The sequence below is a fragment of the Gossypium arboreum genome, chromosome 6 (assembly GCF_025698485.1).
Source record: "Gossypium arboreum isolate Shixiya-1 chromosome 6, ASM2569848v2, whole genome shotgun sequence".
Classification (NCBI taxonomy): domain Eukaryota; kingdom Viridiplantae; phylum Streptophyta; class Magnoliopsida; order Malvales; family Malvaceae; genus Gossypium; species Gossypium arboreum.
Genome location: NC_069075.1, coordinates 23,298,609 through 23,316,240, shown reverse-complemented (window position 1 = coordinate 23,316,240; position 17,632 = coordinate 23,298,609). Strand labels below are relative to the sequence as shown.

General features: G+C 32.4%; 1 long non-coding RNA gene and 2 pseudogenes across 1 annotated transcript; all 3 read right to left on the bottom strand.

Moving 5' to 3' along the window:
* Positions 1–8,783, bottom strand: part of LOC108485356 (putative pentatricopeptide repeat-containing protein At3g15200) — a 35,995-nt pseudogene extending 27,212 nt beyond the window's left edge.
* LOC108484747 (solanesyl diphosphate synthase 2, chloroplastic-like) lies at positions 4,141–5,620 on the bottom strand (annotated as a pseudogene).
* LOC128294219 (uncharacterized) lies at positions 6,291–6,648 on the bottom strand. The gene is made up of 2 exons (XR_008284532.1): positions 6,607–6,648; positions 6,291–6,506 (listed from the first exon to the last, which is right to left on the bottom strand). It is a non-coding gene; the product is annotated as an uncharacterized LOC128294219 (long non-coding RNA).
* Positions 8,784–17,632: the final 8,849 nt, after the last annotated feature.

Sequence of the window (17,632 nt, the reverse complement as noted above, 5' to 3'; positions counted from 1 at the left end):
GTAAGATTTTCGAGGACGAAAATCCTAAAGGGGGGAGAGTTGTAATGGCCTAAATTCAAGGTTATTGGAATAGTAGTTTCGTAACCAAAAATTCAATTTAAAGAGAAACGTATTTCAATATTTTTGCATGAAAATTGATATGATAGGAAAATCTTAAGAAAATATTGATAGAAAAAAAAATTACCGATTTAGTGGTTAGTTAGAAAATGAAATTATTGAAGAAATTGGGTAAAAACCAGGTATCGGGACCTCTATCTCGTAAAACCGAGTCAAAAATAATTTTATAAATATTTATGAAATGTTTGTAATGTAGTATTAAAATTTCGTTAGGAAATTTTAATGTTTGGGTAGTCAATTAAATGAAAAGGACTAAATTGTAATAGGTGTAAAAGTTGCTAGAATGATTAAATAGCTTAAGAGTCTAATGAGAAAGGATTTAAAAGGCAATTAGACCCAAAATTTATTATGGCTGGACGGCAAGGGCATGAAATCAGTAGGAAAATTGATAAATTAAGGGTAAAATTGGAATATTGCAAAATTAACTAAATAAAACTAGGACTAAATAGGAAATAACTAGATTTCTCTTCATTTCTCTTCAATTCCAGCAGCTAAAAACACCATAGGAGGGTTCTATAAGCTGGTATTTCATAATTTTTGCACCAAGTGAGTTAATCCTTGCCTTTATCTTGTAATTTTTGTGTTTCTAAGACTTTTACAACTAGGCCTACTATTAAATTCATTAGTTTTTTTATTTCATGGATGAAATTGAAAGTCACCATGGTTGAGTGCTGTAAGTTTATGATGAAATAGAATGAAATTAAAGCTTTAATTTGTTTATGAGATGATTTTATTAGGTAATTTTAATAGAAATTGATTTTTAGGACCTAATTGTGAAAATGCGTGGAATTAAAGTCTATTGCTGAAATTATGATTTCTAAAGGTTGTAAACTAGTTTAAGGTGATAGAATAAAATGTTAATTGAGAAAAATCAGCTCAATTGAGAGGCTAATTGAGTAGGGACGAAACTATCATTTATTAAAAGCTTAAGGGAAAAATGGTAATAAACAGCTTGCACAAAAACAGTTTGGACAGCAGCATACTAACTTTGAAAAATCACCATAAATTTTAGAAATCGAATTAGAAGATGAAAAAAATATGGAATTAAAGCTTATTGAGTCTAGTTTCTCATAGAAATAGTGTAAGCAATGGATTTGTAAATTTTGAGATATAATGAATTTTGTGAGACAAGGTCAAAATGAATTCGGGTTCCCCTGTTCTGACTTTAAAAAATCATAAAAACTTGAATAAAAATAATTAGGGGCTTAAATTTATATTTCTAAAATCCTGAATGAGTCTATAAGAGAAACAAACAAGAACATCATTTGAATCCTGTATGAAGATATAATTAATTTTTAGTGAAGAAGGGTCGGACCGCTGATGATGAGAATAGGGTAACTTTAAAGAATAAACTCTACTTATTGGCTAAACCAAAAATTTTGAAAATTTTATGGTAAGAAGATATATGAGTCTACTTTCAGGGAAAATTAACGGATCATAATTTGGATTTCTATAGCTTGAGTTATAAATAATTTAGTGAATATGACTCAAATAGATAGCTTTGAATAAACTATAAATAATAATAGTTGAATTATAGAGAATGTTGCATATGAACATGAAATGTATTAAATTGATAATTAAATTTATTTATTTAGATCCAGAAGATTCAAATATGAAGTTAGATCGAGAAAAGGAAAAATTTAGGGATTAGTAGATTTTTTTTGTTTACAAACAAGTAACAAGGTAAGTTCGTGTAACTTGAATTATATTCTTAAATTGCTTGAGATTGTATGTTATTGATGTGAATATGATTTGAATGTTCATTGTATGAAAATTAATGAAACATTGATATATTTGATAAAATGGGAAGAAATACCGTTTGAATGAAAGGAAAATTCGATGGATCTCTGAAAAGGAATTGACGGTAGAAAGGATCTAGCCCAGACGGGTGATCCTATACTAATATAGTCGTCCCGAAGAATATGTGTAAAATGGATTTAGCCCGGACGGGTAATCCAATTTAGGGTCTGAATTTGGCTTGGACTGGTAATTCAGATCCAAGCTCATTAGAGTAATTGTCGTTGCAGGATTTAGCTCGGGTGGTAATCCCACCGCAAGGTTGAGGTTCATGAGTGTGCTCTCTGAAATGGAAATGTGCGCACATGAATAAGAATTGACGGACCCGAGAATGTACACTAAAAGTGTACCTCTGAAAATCCATCGAAATTCCGATAAATTCAACGGGATAAATATGGAAAGATAACAAGGAAATGGAAATTATGATATTGATGAGTTCATCAATCATAGTATATATTATTGGTACATGGAAATTATTGTACTAACTTGAATGTTGAGTTTGTGCATATTAGGGTAATAATGCATTGAATGGATATATGAATGTTTATTGTATTGTATTGAAAATATTAGGTAAGTATAATTCTTGTTACATGAGCTTACTAAGCACGAAGTGCTTACCCTGTTTCCTTTTTCCCTGTTTTGTAGTGTTAAGAGCTCGGAGGTCGGATTTGGTTGGAGACACATCACACTATCAACCTCAACATTTCGGTATATAAGGAAACTTTATTTTGGAAATCAATGGCATGTATAAGCTAATAAAGTAAATGATAACATGAAATGAATATAAAGTTAGCCATTAGCATGGTTAACAAACTTGGTTTTGGGTATATGATGATGTTATCTTATAAACATTCATGAATTTATCTTGAAAATATGTTGAATTGGTTTGGTTGAAGTGGATTGGTCTCGATTTAATATTGCAGGGAAGGTTAGATATTTATAAAGGGGTTATATTGAATATAAAAAAAAATCGTAAACTCCGATAATACCTCGTACCCTATTCCGGCAATGAATACGAGTAGGGGGTGTTACATGTACGTTCAGGTTTGTATACATTGGAATATTCTATACACTGTTCGAATGTTAGGCAGATATTTTAAGAAACTATGGTTTGGACCATTGGATAGCATTTAAGAGGGTTATAAGGTATTATCAGAGAACAAAAGATTACATGCTCACATATCGAATGTCTAATCAGTTAGAGATCATCAGGTATATAGACTCCAATTTTGATGGAATATAGATACAAGATTTTGTCACTAAGGTGCAAATTGTGAAAACAAATTGCAGTCTTTTATCCCAATAGCAACAGGAGCACATCAAAGTCAAAGCACATAGACTTTAAGTTCCTGGTTGTTAAAGTAAAATTTCAGAATGGTTAGGTGCCTATAAAACATATTAGGACAAACTCCATGATTGCGGATCTGCTTACTAAGGAACTACACCTAAGGTTTTATAAGAGCACACTGCACATTTGGGTGTAATAACATTTAAAGGATATTTGGTTTTAGTGGGAGTTTGTATTTTTAAATGCTTTTATGTTATAGACACATTTTCAGTTATTTCAGTTTAAAGATATTATGTTTATTTTCTGCAAAAATAAAGTTTAGGGCTCCGTTTGTTTGCCAATAAAATGTTTTTTGGAAAATGATTTACTTTTCTGGAAATGATTTACATTTCTGGTGTTTGGATGAATATGTGTAAAATATTTTATGTTGTTTGGCAGATTTCCTGAAAATATTTTTCGGAAAAACTGTTTTCACATATATCAATAAATTTATTTTTAATTTTTTTTACATATATTGCAATGACTTATTTATAAATAAATAAATCAAATTAAATATATAATAATAGTTAATTATTAAGCTAGAATATTAACCTTCATAAATTGAAAACAACCAAAGTCTATTCACACTTTTTCAGATAAACGTCAAACACAAATACTTTAAGAAGAAAAAGAGAAACCCCTATAGCATAGGTTTTCCTTGTATACATAATGGAAGTTTATTATCTTAATATTGATGACCACAAAAACTTTATTGTTAATCAATTTAATTTAACAGAGGAATTATTTTTCTGAGACAAATGTATAATTTGAAGACATTGAAACTAGGAGCTCAAGTCAAAGCTCAAAGCCTTGTATGAATCAAAAACCAGTGACAATGAACCAATTAATATCCTAAGAAACTTGTTCTATATTGGTACAGGCTTCAACTTTATGCCATTTTTATCTGTCATGTATCATGCTGCTTGTTTTGGATTAGTTAAACTAATCAATCCTTTCTAGATTAAACATCACCATATCTTCAAGCCCTAACCGGAAATCGCTTTGAGGAAGACATTGGAGACTCTTGATTGCAATATCAGCTTTCTCCTTTGCCAACTCTTGTGCCCTTTCGATTCCCCGACATTGCTTTACTAGTTCAATTGCTTCGTCAAGGGAACCAGTCTCGCAAAACTCAGATTCAATGATATCTCTAAGTTTTGGCTCCTTTTCGAGTGCAAAAATTACAAGTGCTATGAGGTTGCCTTTTGCTAAATCATTACCAGCTGGTTTCCCCAGCTGCTCTGCTGATTGTGTAAAATCCAATATGTCATCAACAACTTGGAATGATAGGCCAAGATTCTTTCCTATATTCATACATTTGCTCTATTACACTACAATCAGCTCCACTAAAAATAGCGGCTCCTTTGGTACTAGCTGCAATCAATGAAGTTGTTTTGTAATAACTCTTTAGCAAATAGTCCTCAAGTTTGACATCACAGTCAAACAAACTCGATGCCTGCTTAAACTCACCACTTGCAAAATCCTTAATAACCTGTAATATCATTAATGAGGATACACTTAAGACTAGTTAAAGTGAAATATCAATAGTTTGAGAACTATCTCCATAGCTAAAGCATGTTTCGAATCTCCACAGGTGGTACTTTTTAGTCAATACTTGGGATTACATCCAAACGAGATGGTAAATGTTAGGCCTAGGTCCTACATACTTGGCTAATGAGCTTAATGACTTCAAGGTTTTCAAGATTTCTAAGGTACCATGACGACTGAGCAAACATGAAGTCCCTAGCCAGTATGGCTACTCTCGTATCGTACAATTGGTGAACCGTCTCTTTTCCAGCAATTAAATTAACATACAGTTCCAAATTAACAGTCTCCCGAATGATGAAAGACTAGGAGAAAAAAAGATATCGAAGAAATTCAAGCTCTTCCTATGAGATCAAAGCTTCTATTATTACTATTACCATTACTATTGAATGTTAAAATCGAGCAGTCAGAATCATTCGATGGAATGGTAGATGCGGTGGTTCTTGTCCCTAACATGCACAGGCTAGAAATTTGGCTACAGTTTCACTCTGAAACAACCACCACAACTACCAATTTGCTATATATGTACAAAGAACATAGATGCCCCACATTTACACATGCACTTATTGTATATACTGAAATAGAAACTGTGTCCAGTGCCCTTATACATGTGTATAGAAGGCTGCAACCATAACCTCAATTATCCCAAATAAAATAATCACAATAAATACAACCAATGCAAGTGCTATGAATTTGAAACTTGCAGAGAGCTCTTAGCACCAACCTATTTGAAGAAATGGACGTGCCTCTTACTCGCAGCAAAACTCCGGGAAGTTGCTGGTTCGAACTTAAACGTGGCCTCCTTGAACTACTTACACAAACTAGTTGTAGCATGACAAAGCCAAATTCATTATAGCATTTCTTTGAAAGACACTCAAAATATTCATTACTAAAGAAGAGGTACTACTAACACTAGCCCAATGCACTTAACTATTAAGTAATTTCCCCAAAGCAAAAACAAATCACAAAGTAATGCAACATCAAGCAATCTTATTTAACTGTATACACATTATATGTTATTGGATGAAATTTACAGCAATTTAGCTTAGGGCTCAAAACACAAATAAATTATCGAGGAAATTTTACATTACATAACTACTTTTTAGTAATTCAACTAATAGATTTAGCTTTAAGGTACTGATTTTCAAAGAAAAATAAATTAATTAATCAAAATTTTATTTTGGAAAAATGAAAATTCAATCTATTTTCACTTCCAAGAACATCTATTAATTTGTATACTTATTTTTTCCTTTTTCTGTTTTTCTTTTCTAAGCAACCAAATAAAAAAAAAATTAATCTTGTTTTTATCCCTCGATCAAACTAGAGCTTTGGTTTATATACATACAAGAAGACATACATCCATCATCCATTCAATGAACTGAAAGTAACCGGTTCAATCAGCCAAAAAAAGAACTCCTTTTTTTTTTTTGTTATCATCTATTAGAAATAGTTTCAATCAATTTCAACTCATTTTGACTAAAATTCATCAAATCAGCACCAGAAAAATCTAACAAAAATTCGATTCGAAAACAGAAAACAACAACGGAATCTTGAGGAACCGCAACAAGAAGATGAATCTGAAAAGAGATCAACAACAAAAAGAACAAAAATCGGAGATTTTTGAAACCGATCGGTTTCAATTTCAAGCTTGTTTCCGGTATTTCTCTTTTCCACAAATTTGAGCGCAGGAATCCCAAAATCATTCAAGTTTCTTGCCTAGCTAAAGAAACAAAGAAAGGAAACAAATTTCAAGCATAAAATCAGTTTAAAATGTGGACAAGTAAAGAACAAGAAGAAAAAAAAAGAGCTTTATGCCATACCTTAAGCCAAGACCCAGCGAAAAATTCATGGTAGATTTGCCTGAGAAAGAGAGGAAACGAAATAGAATATGCTGAGAAGAGAATATATGCGACAGACTTTTACCTGGAAGAGAAGATAAAGAACGGAAGAAGGAAAAGGAATGAAAAACGAAAGAAGGAGAAGGAGCCTTACCTGGATGAAAGAGGAATCGAAAAATGTCTTACAGAAATGAAATCTGTAAGACATTTTCCCCTAAAACCAATTCATTTTACCCGTGTCTTGGAAAATATTTTCGAAATGTAAAATGTTTTCAGTCAAACAAACACTGGAAAACCAGGAAAACATTTTTCGAAAAATGTTTTCCTGCAAACAAATAAACCCTTATTTGGTTTATCCACACTCTGATTTTGGTAAGGTTTGATCTCACTAAGGAGGGCCAGTAGGAAATAGACAAGTTTAGATCATATTGCATGTAATTTCCATGCTACGTATCCATACTTGATCTATGTCATTTGGTTATATTAATATACGTGATCAGGGATGGGTTTAGTTACGATATATGTAATGAAAGTCACATTGGTTCTATACTAACATAATTAATGGACAAGATTGTTCGAAATATCTTTCGGATATGATAGTGCAATTTTGAGCTCATAAGGTTATATAATGACATGTAATTATAAAGTAATTAGTATATATATGTGGTTTATGTGGGAGATTGTTGGAAAATATGGACATCACATATATAATAAGGGTAATTACATGTTATTATTGACTATCATGATAGGTTAGCCCAAATTAAAAGTGATCTAGTTTGGTTAAAATTTCATTGGGCTTTAATTATTAGATAAAGTATAGGTCAAATATGTATAGATACTTTAGTAATTAAGTTCTAATCAATTTCTACTTAATGATGGGCTAATTAGAAATTAGGGCTAATGTGTCAAAGTTATATATATTAGGGTTATGGTCCCCAAATTACACACAAGATATCTTTTCTAATATTCCATCCTTAGGAAAGGGCAAATATTCTCTGAATTTCTTGTGTGCTAATTTGGATGATCAAATCCCCAAGATCCGAAAAAACTTCAAGGAATTCATGGATTCAGGTACGCTTCTGCATCTAGTTTTATTCTTGATTTATTCTTGATGATTTGACATGATAGATCCAGTTTATTAAGCTTTATTTTAGATTTATTTTACAAGTCTAACATGAAATGCAACCAAATCATCCTTGAATTTGAATTCTTTCCTCCTATTAAAACCCCAATTCCATCCTCTACCATATGTGCAGCAACATACCTATTAACCAAAATCTTAAAAGTCCTTTCATCAATAAGTCATCTTTCAGACATTTTATCAAACACCTTAGTTAACTCTTCAAACCAATGCATTCTTCCAAGAATGTCAAGAATTTCATTACAAACATCAAAACCAAGTGAATTTCCACCTTTTTTAGACACCAATTGGAAGAAAACATAAGCTAGTTTCCAATCAGAATGATTTCGCCTAACCAACTCCAAGACCAAACCATCAGTTATTGTAACCTTGCATTGATCAAGAGCTAGCTCAATATCTTATGTTTTGCTATTTCTATGGTTTTTTAAAACATTCTGGAGTTTCAACTAATATGTCTCGTATGGTTTTTGGTGAAATCCAATGCTTTCATCAGAATTAGCAAGTGAATGAAGAAAAATAGGGTTTTTAGTGGCACCCAGAAAATGAAATATGTGAATGCTAAGATAGTATTGATGAACTACGAGATTAGAGGTGAAGAAATTAGATTTCAGGAAATCAAATGGGTATTTCTGATGGATGATGGCTTCCTAGAGTAAGCATTTTAAAATTTGGGATTGTGTTATGAGAGGCATCGTTAAGAGATGAAATGAGATAGTGCAGTTGGCTTTACTGGAAAGATTAAAAAATATATAGAAAGAAGGTTTAAGGACACTAAAAAATTCTATGGCTAAAAATATAGCTATTAAGTGTCATAATTTAACCTTAAAAATGATAGAATGGAATTAAAATAATTAGAACTACGTACAAAATATGCTCTTGCCTTTTTTGATTTCTTCCTGTAACAGGAATGGAGAAGGAGATAATCCTTCTGAAGATCCAAGCACAAAGAGAGTCTGATTCAAGGAATCGGAGGTGAATCCAAAAGACGTGATGGTTGTGGAGTCCTCACCAATGCCATCTTTTTCTAGGAAAGATATGTTAGTGGGGAAAGAAAGTATTGAACAAAAAGGAACTAGTGGTACTCAACAAATTGATAATAGCTTTTCCCTCTTGAAATAAGATGTTAAAAAATCAGTTGTCAATGGCATTCCCTCCATAGATTTCTCGGAGAGAATATACTAGCTTCTAGAAAAGGAGATGTCTACCTTTGTGGTTTTGAATATGCTGGGACAGAACACCAATTTTACGACCCTGCAAAATATATTATATGGAATTTGGAGACCATCTAAACCTTTTCAATTAATGGATATTGAAAATGGTTATTTTTTTAGCTAAATTTCAAAGTTTGAAAGATTATGAAAAAATTCTCTCTCAAGGTCCATGGCTAATTTTCAGCCAATATTTAATCGTCCAACCTTGGACAATTGATTTTAATCTTGGGTTACCCTATCCAATATGGTTCTCAATTGGATTAGATTTCTAGGTCTTCCCAGTCATCTTTACAGAAAGCAGATCCTATGGGAGATTGGGGGAATTGTCGGTAAAGTAACCAAGTTGGACTTTAATGCCTTTAGTCGGGTGAGAGGTCAATATGCACGTATGGCAGTATATGTTACCTTGGAGAAACTGTTGTTCAAAGCTCCTCGTTAATGGTATCCTTCAAAGAATCAAATATGAAACTTACCTGTGGTGTGTTTCTCGTGTAGGTGTTAGGGGGATAGCAAGGAAAATTGTCTGCAAGGAAAGTTTTCAACGGGAAAAAGCTCTTCAAAAGATATGATTAGCAAGGAACTCTTGGGCCAGTCAGTAGGTAACCACTCTAAGGGTCAAGCTCCCAAGACTAAGCACAAAAATGTATTAAGGGCCAGACCACTGTCGAGCTTACAAATTGACTACAGCAGTCAATTAATTCGGTTGAAATTGTCTAGGCCACTAGCAGCCATGGAGATGGGCCGATCCATGAAGTTCAGATTGGGAAATGTGCCCATATTGTAGTAAATATGTAAATGTTTTCTATTTATTTGAATGATGAATAAATAAATAAAGTTAATTTCACATTTCACTATTATATCTTTTGTATTTATGCCTTTTATATTTTGCATGCATAACAAAATTATGACAAGAAAATATTAGCCCATTGATTGTCTAAAATTCAAATGGAAAATAAGTGGCATTGTAAAGAACGTTTACATTGTGAGAAAATAGTTACACTCCTACTGGGATTTTACCAGAGAATTTGATTTGTTATTAATTATTCCAAAATAATATTATTTTAGTAGTTTAATATTAAATTTAATTTAATACTTATCTTAATAGTATTTTATTAATTTAATATTAAAGTTATTATCTTAATATTAATTTAATTTAATGTTTATCTTGTAGATAAACATTTTATTATTTTAATAAGATTTAAAATTAAATTAATATAATATTTATCAAGATAAATATTATATTAATTTAATATTAAAGTGATTAAGTTTAATCATAGTTGAATTCTCTAAAATCTCCTATATAAATAGAGCCTTGTGTTATTATTAACAAACACTTGAATTTAAGAGAAAGTTGTAAAGAGAAATTATCTGAGGAGATTATTCTAGAAAGTTTCTAGAGATATTTTTTTATTTACAATTTGACCCAAAAGTTTAGAGAAATTGCAAAATTACTCCACTAGTAATTTTTGTGAAAAATTTTCTTATTCGAAGCAAGCCCACTGTAATGCCCCCTTACCCGAGACTGCCACTGGAGTCGAGCATGAGACATTACTAAACTCATTTTAGCATTTAAACAAGTTCAAACAATTCTCGTAGTAAACTGTCCATCTGCATCACAATCGCTAAAAAAATCATATCTCAAGTTATGAAACCTGAAATCAAATTTTGTAAATTTTCCCTGAAACTAGACTCATATATCTACTTACTAATTTTTTTCTAGAATTTTTGGTGGGGACAATTAGTACAGTTTATTAGTTAAAGTCTCCCCTGTTTCAGGGTTCGGCTACTCTGACCGCTATGCACTACGAATCAAATTTATTCCTATACAGAGATCCAATGACATGTAGTTTGTTTTTATTAAAAATAGACTCAATAATGAATCCATACATATAAAGTATGAGTCCTAATTATTTTTACACAATTTATGATGAATTTCTGAAGTCAGAATAGGGAATCCAGAAATCACTCTGACTGTGTTTCACCAAAACATAAATATCTCATAAAATAAAACTCTTTTACCTATTTTGTTTCTTCCACATGAAAATAGATTCATTAATATAAAATTAAATATTTTATTCATCATCTAATTCTATCTCTACTATTTTTAGTGATTTTTCAAACTCACGTCACTGTTGCTGTGTGATTCTGTTTTATAGCCAATTTCACCATTTTATGGATTTCCATAGATTAGTTAGCATATACAGCATACATGTTATCAAATATAATCTTGATTAGCCACTCCAATAGCTAATCATTCTCAAACAATTTCCATGCCATCCATGAGCCATATCATAAGATTATATACACAAAATGATTACAATGCTATACATGTCATATTCCCAAAATATACAAGTCATTATACCGAAATAGTTTGTTGATAGTGTGAGTGCGCCTCCGACTGTTCCCTATCTCCTAGCCGGCTTGACAAAACTACAAAGAATAGAGAGGAGGGAGTAAGCATAATTGCTTAGTAAGTTCACATGTAAATATCAAGTAACATAACCATGCAATAATACGAAATCCACATTTGCATAATATCACCAAGGCATTCATGTTACACTTGCATTTACTATCTTACCATGATTTTGTCATACCAAGTTCTCAACCTGAGGGTTTAAGCACATACCTGTCAAATTTTCTCATTCACCACACTTACCAACATGTCACCTTCGTTTTAGGTACTCACCTTATTCACTTAAGATTTACCCGTTGAACACATCGGAATATGATTCGAATACACGGATTTCATGCACATAAGTGCCATACCCGTAGCTAGACAAACTCAATAGCCAGCGGAAATTATGTAGCCAAGCTACCATGTAACCCGCCCATAAGCGAACTCGAACTCAACTCAACGAGCTCGGGCTTTCGCATCCATAAGTGAACTCAGACTCAACTCAACGAGTTCTGATGCCTAGTTACATCTCACGAACTCGGACTCAACTCAACGAGCTCAGAACTCAAATATCCTAGTGACATGTCCCTTGTTGTAATATCCTAATTTTGGGCCTAGTCGGAATAGTGGTTTCGTGACCACAAAATCCGAGATAGAAATAATTATTTTATGATTATTTTAAGGTCTATGATATGATTGCATGATTGTGTGAAAATTTCGTGAAGAAATTTTATGCATAAAGTGCTTAAATTGAAATTAGGGACTAAATCGAATAAATTGCAAAACTTGCATTCTAGAAGTTTCTAGTATGAAATTGTTTTGAAATATTAATTAGGAGGTCTTAAATAGAAATTTTACCAATTTATAAGTCTATGGACAAAAATTGGACATGGATGGAATTTTTGGAAAGTTTAGTAGTAAGGGCATTTTGGTCATTAAGGGGTAAAATGAATTAAAATACAGAATTAAAAGCCAATTTTGCTCATCTTCAACCCCATGGCCGAATATAGCAAGGAGTAACCATGGCTAGGGTTTTTCAAGCTTCCAAGCTCGACTGTAAGTCCGTTCTAGCCTCGTTTTTAATGATTTTTACATTTTTGGAGTCCCGGTAACTTGATTTAGCTTATTCTAGCAATAATTTAACCTAGGTTTTATATTTGGAAAAATACCCATAAGTGAAATTTGTGTATTTTGGTGTTTTATGATAGAATATGAGGTTTTAAATTATGTTAGACAACTTGTGCTACTCGATTTTAAGTGAAAACGAGCAAAATGGCTTAATCGGTAAAAATACCTAATAGTCATAAGTACATGTTAGAGTGAGAATTTGATGTTTCCATAGAAGGGAAAAATGATCAGCATGTCATAAAACATAAGAAAATAGGCTGAAGTTTAATTTACGAGCTTTGGGGCAAAAGTGTAAATATGAAAAAGTTTAGGGCAAACTGTAATTTTTCAAAATATGATTTTGGGTCAATTTGAATAATGTGAGTCCTAATTAGACTATATTTTAAATGATAGAGCAAGGAAAACTGAAATTGGGCTAAAATGGAAAAATACCAAGTTGTGGACGAAATGGTAAAAGTAGTCATTTTCAGATACGAGGTAAGTTCATATGTAAATGTTGGTAACATAGTTATTATTTTAAATGTTTTTATGTTATTTAAATGATATGATAATTATTATGAAATATTATACTCGTGATAATTGTTTGATAATATGTCAAATTGTGTGATATACTTGGAAAATGTGAAATACTACCGAGTATCGGTATCGGCATTCCGTAGAAGATGGTTGAGACACGTGATTGGGAAAAAGGTCCTGTTGAACCTTAGGAATGGATTAGGATACAAGTGACATGTCACTAGGATATTTGGGCATCCGAACTCGTTGAGTTGAGTCCGAGTTCACTTATGGATGCGAATGTCCGAACTCGTTGAGTTGAGTCCGAGTTCGAGAGATGTAACTAGGCATTCGAGCTCGTTGAGTTGAGTCCGAGTTCACTTGTGGATGCGAACGCCCGAGCTCGTTGAGTTGAGTCTGAGTTCACTTATGGGCGGGTTACATGGTAGCTTGGCTACATATGTGGCACTTATGTGCAAACTTTCCATGTATCCGAATTATATTCCGATGTGTTCAACGGGTAAAGTTCTACTCAAATGGAGGAATACTAGAGATGAAAGGGACGTATTGGTGAGTGTTGTGAAATGGATACTTTGAACATGTATGTACTTAACCCTCGGTTTGAAAAATCGATATAACAATAATATGGTAAGATGATAAATGAAAATATGATATGAATGTCTTGGTGATGATTATGCAAATGATGTTTTATGTTTGCTTATATGGTTATGTTACTTGCTATTTGCATGTGAACTTACTAAGCATTTATGCTTACTCCATCCTTTTCATTCCTTGTAGTTTTGACAAGCCAGCTCGGAAATCGGGAATGGTCGGAGGTTCGCTCACACTATCTGTATACCATCTTGGCATAATGGCTTGTATATTTTGAGTATGGCATATATAGCATTATAACCATTTTGTATATATGGTCTTATGATATGGTTATTGAGCGTTATGGAAATGCTTGGTAATGATTAGCCATTGGAATGGCTAATCATGATCATATTTGGTGTTATGTATGTCAAATTGCTAGCTAATCCATGGAAACCATGAAATAGGTAAAATTTACCATAAAATAGATTCTAACAAAGAACAGTGATGTAAATTTGAAAAATCACTAAAATATTAGAAATGGAATTAAATGATGAGTATGTTATGAAATTGAAGCTTAATGAGTCTATTTTCATATGGATTGAACAAAATAGGTATATGAATTATATTTTATGATATATTTGAATTTTTGTGAAACAGGGCCAGAGTGATTTCTGGATCCCCTGTTCTGACTTTAAAAATTTATCATAAATTTTTAAAATATAATTAGAAGTCATTATTTATATGTACAGATTCCTTATTGAGTCTAGTTTTAATAGAAACAAACTTCATAGTCATTTAAATTCTTTACAGAGAGATATCTGATTGGTAATACACAGAGGTCAGAGCAGTCAAACCCTGAAACAGGGGAGACTTTAACTAATAAACTGTACTAATTGGCTCAACCAAAAATTCTATAAAAAAATTATTAAATATATAAATGAGTCTATTTTCAGGAAAAATTGATGGAATTGTATTTCGAGTTTCGTAACTCAAGATATGAATTTTTAAGCCACTGTGACGCAGATTGCTAGTTTAATTGGAAATTTTAAAAATAAATTGTTTGAGCTGTTTAAGTACTGAATTAAGTTTGTTAACACCTCGTGTTCAACTCCGGCGACGGTCTCGGGTACGGGGTGTTACACTTGTATTCTAATCTATTTCCAAGGTTCAAACGGGCTCTTTCCCCGATCACACATCTTTGTCGTCTTCCACGAAATATCGAAACTGATACTTGGTAGCAATTCATATTTAACAAGTAGCACACATAATTTGCATATTACTCAATAATAACCGCAAAGCATAATATTTCATGATAATAATCATCATATCATATAAATAACATTAAATTACTTAAAATGACAATTATGTTACTACATTTACACTTGAACTTACATCGGTACAAAACAAAGAAATTTTGCAATTTAGTCCACAATCTTTTCCTTTCCACCGTCAAGGTCGATTCCACGTATTTCTTGGTCTAAAATAACACATTTAGCTGATTTAATACTCAAATTTATCAAAATAGTCCTTAACCCTAACTTTGGAAAAATTACAATTTTACCCCTAAACTTTTGCATATTTACACTTTTGCCCCAAAGCTCGAAAATTAATTTTTTTTCGAAAATTCTTATGTTTTATGACATGCTGATCATTTTTCCCTTCTATGGAAACATCAAATTCTCACTCTAACATGTAGTTATAAACATTAGCTATTTTTACCGATTATGTCATTTTACTCGTTTTCACGTAAAATCGTTTAGAAAAAGTTGTTTAACACAATTTCAAGCTTTATATTCTATCATAAAACATCAAATTAAACACATTTCACCTATGGGTATTTTTCCAAATATAAACCCTAGGTTAAATTATTGCTAGAATGAGCTAAATCAAGTTATCAAGACTCCAAAAACGTAAAGAACATTAAAAAGGGTCTTGGAATCACTTACTATGGAGCTTGGAAGCTTGAAACAAACCCTAGCTATGGAGAACCCTTGAAATTTCGTCCTAATGAATAAGATGGACATATTTTGCCATCTTTTTCCTTTTTTTAATCATTTAATTACCAAATGACTAAAATACCCTTCATTAAAAACTTTGGTTATTTCTACCTATGTATGTCCATTTTTGTCCATGAAAACCTAATGTTATAATTTTCATTTAAGAACCTCTACTTCAATTATGCTCTTCAATTAAATCCTTTAACATCTAAAACTCATATTTATCAACTTTTACAATTAAGTCCTAATAGGCAAATTAGACATGTAATTCATGAAATTTTCTATTGATATTCTAACACATGCATCTAATCACTCAATAAATTATAAAAATTAATCAGAATAAATTTTTCTACTTCAAAATTATGGTTTCGAAACCACTATTCAGTTTAGGCCCTAATTCGGGATATCACACCTACACTCAGCAGGCATGAGCTTAAGGATAGCGGAGAAGACTACTTGGTCGAAGCACTCATTCTAGATGAATTGAAAAGGTACAATTTTGATTCAGTGTTTATTACTTTAGGCATCACAACCAAGATCTTGTTTGGAAAAAATTTTAAAACTCTGGTTTTTCTCTAAATTTATTTTCTATTGTCTTTTCCAACCCCATTTTTCCAATAGTCCAGCAGCTAGCTGTTTATGGAGTAGATTCTTCAAGGCTCTCAAGTGACCATTATAGGCCATATCCCAATGCTGGAGAGACCCAACAGTTTGCACAATCAGGTAACACCGTCCCCTTTTTTGGTTTTGTTTCAAATATACTGAGTGCTTCTAATGCAAGTAAGGTGAAACTAGGCTCTTCTAATTCTAATGAAAATCATGTAGAACACGTGGTGTACTTTAATCCTAGTTTTGAGGAAAATTTAGTGGTTGATGTGGGGGTGAAAGACGGTCTATTGGATACCAAAAATTACCCTGCGGTAGTGTTCAAAAAGAGCACCTAATCTCAACTTATTGGTGAGGAGGTTGGGGTAGTGTAGTTTTGACTGGAAATCAATGTTTCAAATAGGTTAACAAAGGTTTTGGAGCAAAAGCATCAGGTTCAAAAGGAGGGTAGAAATTAAACAAAACTTTCAAGGGCCCAGGAAATTGTTTCAAGACTTCCTAAAATTCTCGAGTTCCCTTCGTTGAGTCCATAAAGTGAGCAGTAAAACTAATCATGTCAGAACTAGATGGTAATTATGCAAAGGATTTGTCGATGGAAGAGGGTGAGCGATTGGAGAATTCTTCTACCGGTCATCAATAAGATAAGCATTCTTTCTCTTTACTCTTTTATTTTTTATCATAAATTTGTTTGTTTTATCATGGAATATGCAAGGGTGTGCGAGTAATAAATTTTTGTGAGTTTTTCGTGAATACCATAAGCATTATAACCGAATATAATCAATCTTGTTGAATCAAGAGTCAATGGAGGCTAAAGCAGATGCAGTTATGGCTAAATTGGGTTGGGAAAAATCCCATCGAGTGGAAGCAATTGGTTTTTCTGGTGGTATCTGGCTAGGCTGAAATAATTTGATTGATATGGAGGTGGTTAGTAATCATCCCTAATTTATTTTGGTTCGTATTCATTCCAATCTTCATCATTATTTTGTCTTTATTTCTTTTGTGTATGGAAGCCCAGACTAACAAAAAAGGAAAGTATTGTGGAGAGATTTAAGCCTCTATATCCTGATTGGGCTCTACCATTGGATGGCCATTGGTGATTTTAATAACATTCTCTCTTTGGAAGACAAAAAAGGTGGTCATGTTAAAGGGCATATGTGTCAGTTCTTTGGTGATTTCATAGATAAAGCTCAACTTCATAATCTGGGTTTCCAAGGTCCTCCATTTATGTGGCATCGAGGTAATCTTTTTGAGAAACTTATAGGGCTGTAGGGAATGTAGCTTGGATGGAGAATTTTTTGAACTGTTTGGTGACTCACCTTTCAAGAATTAAACCTAACCATAAGCTGTTGCTTCTGAATTTTTATTATGTTCCCAATTCCTTGAATGAGAGTCCTTTTTGATTTTTAGCTGGCTAGATGGAACATGCGAGTTTTTCTGATTT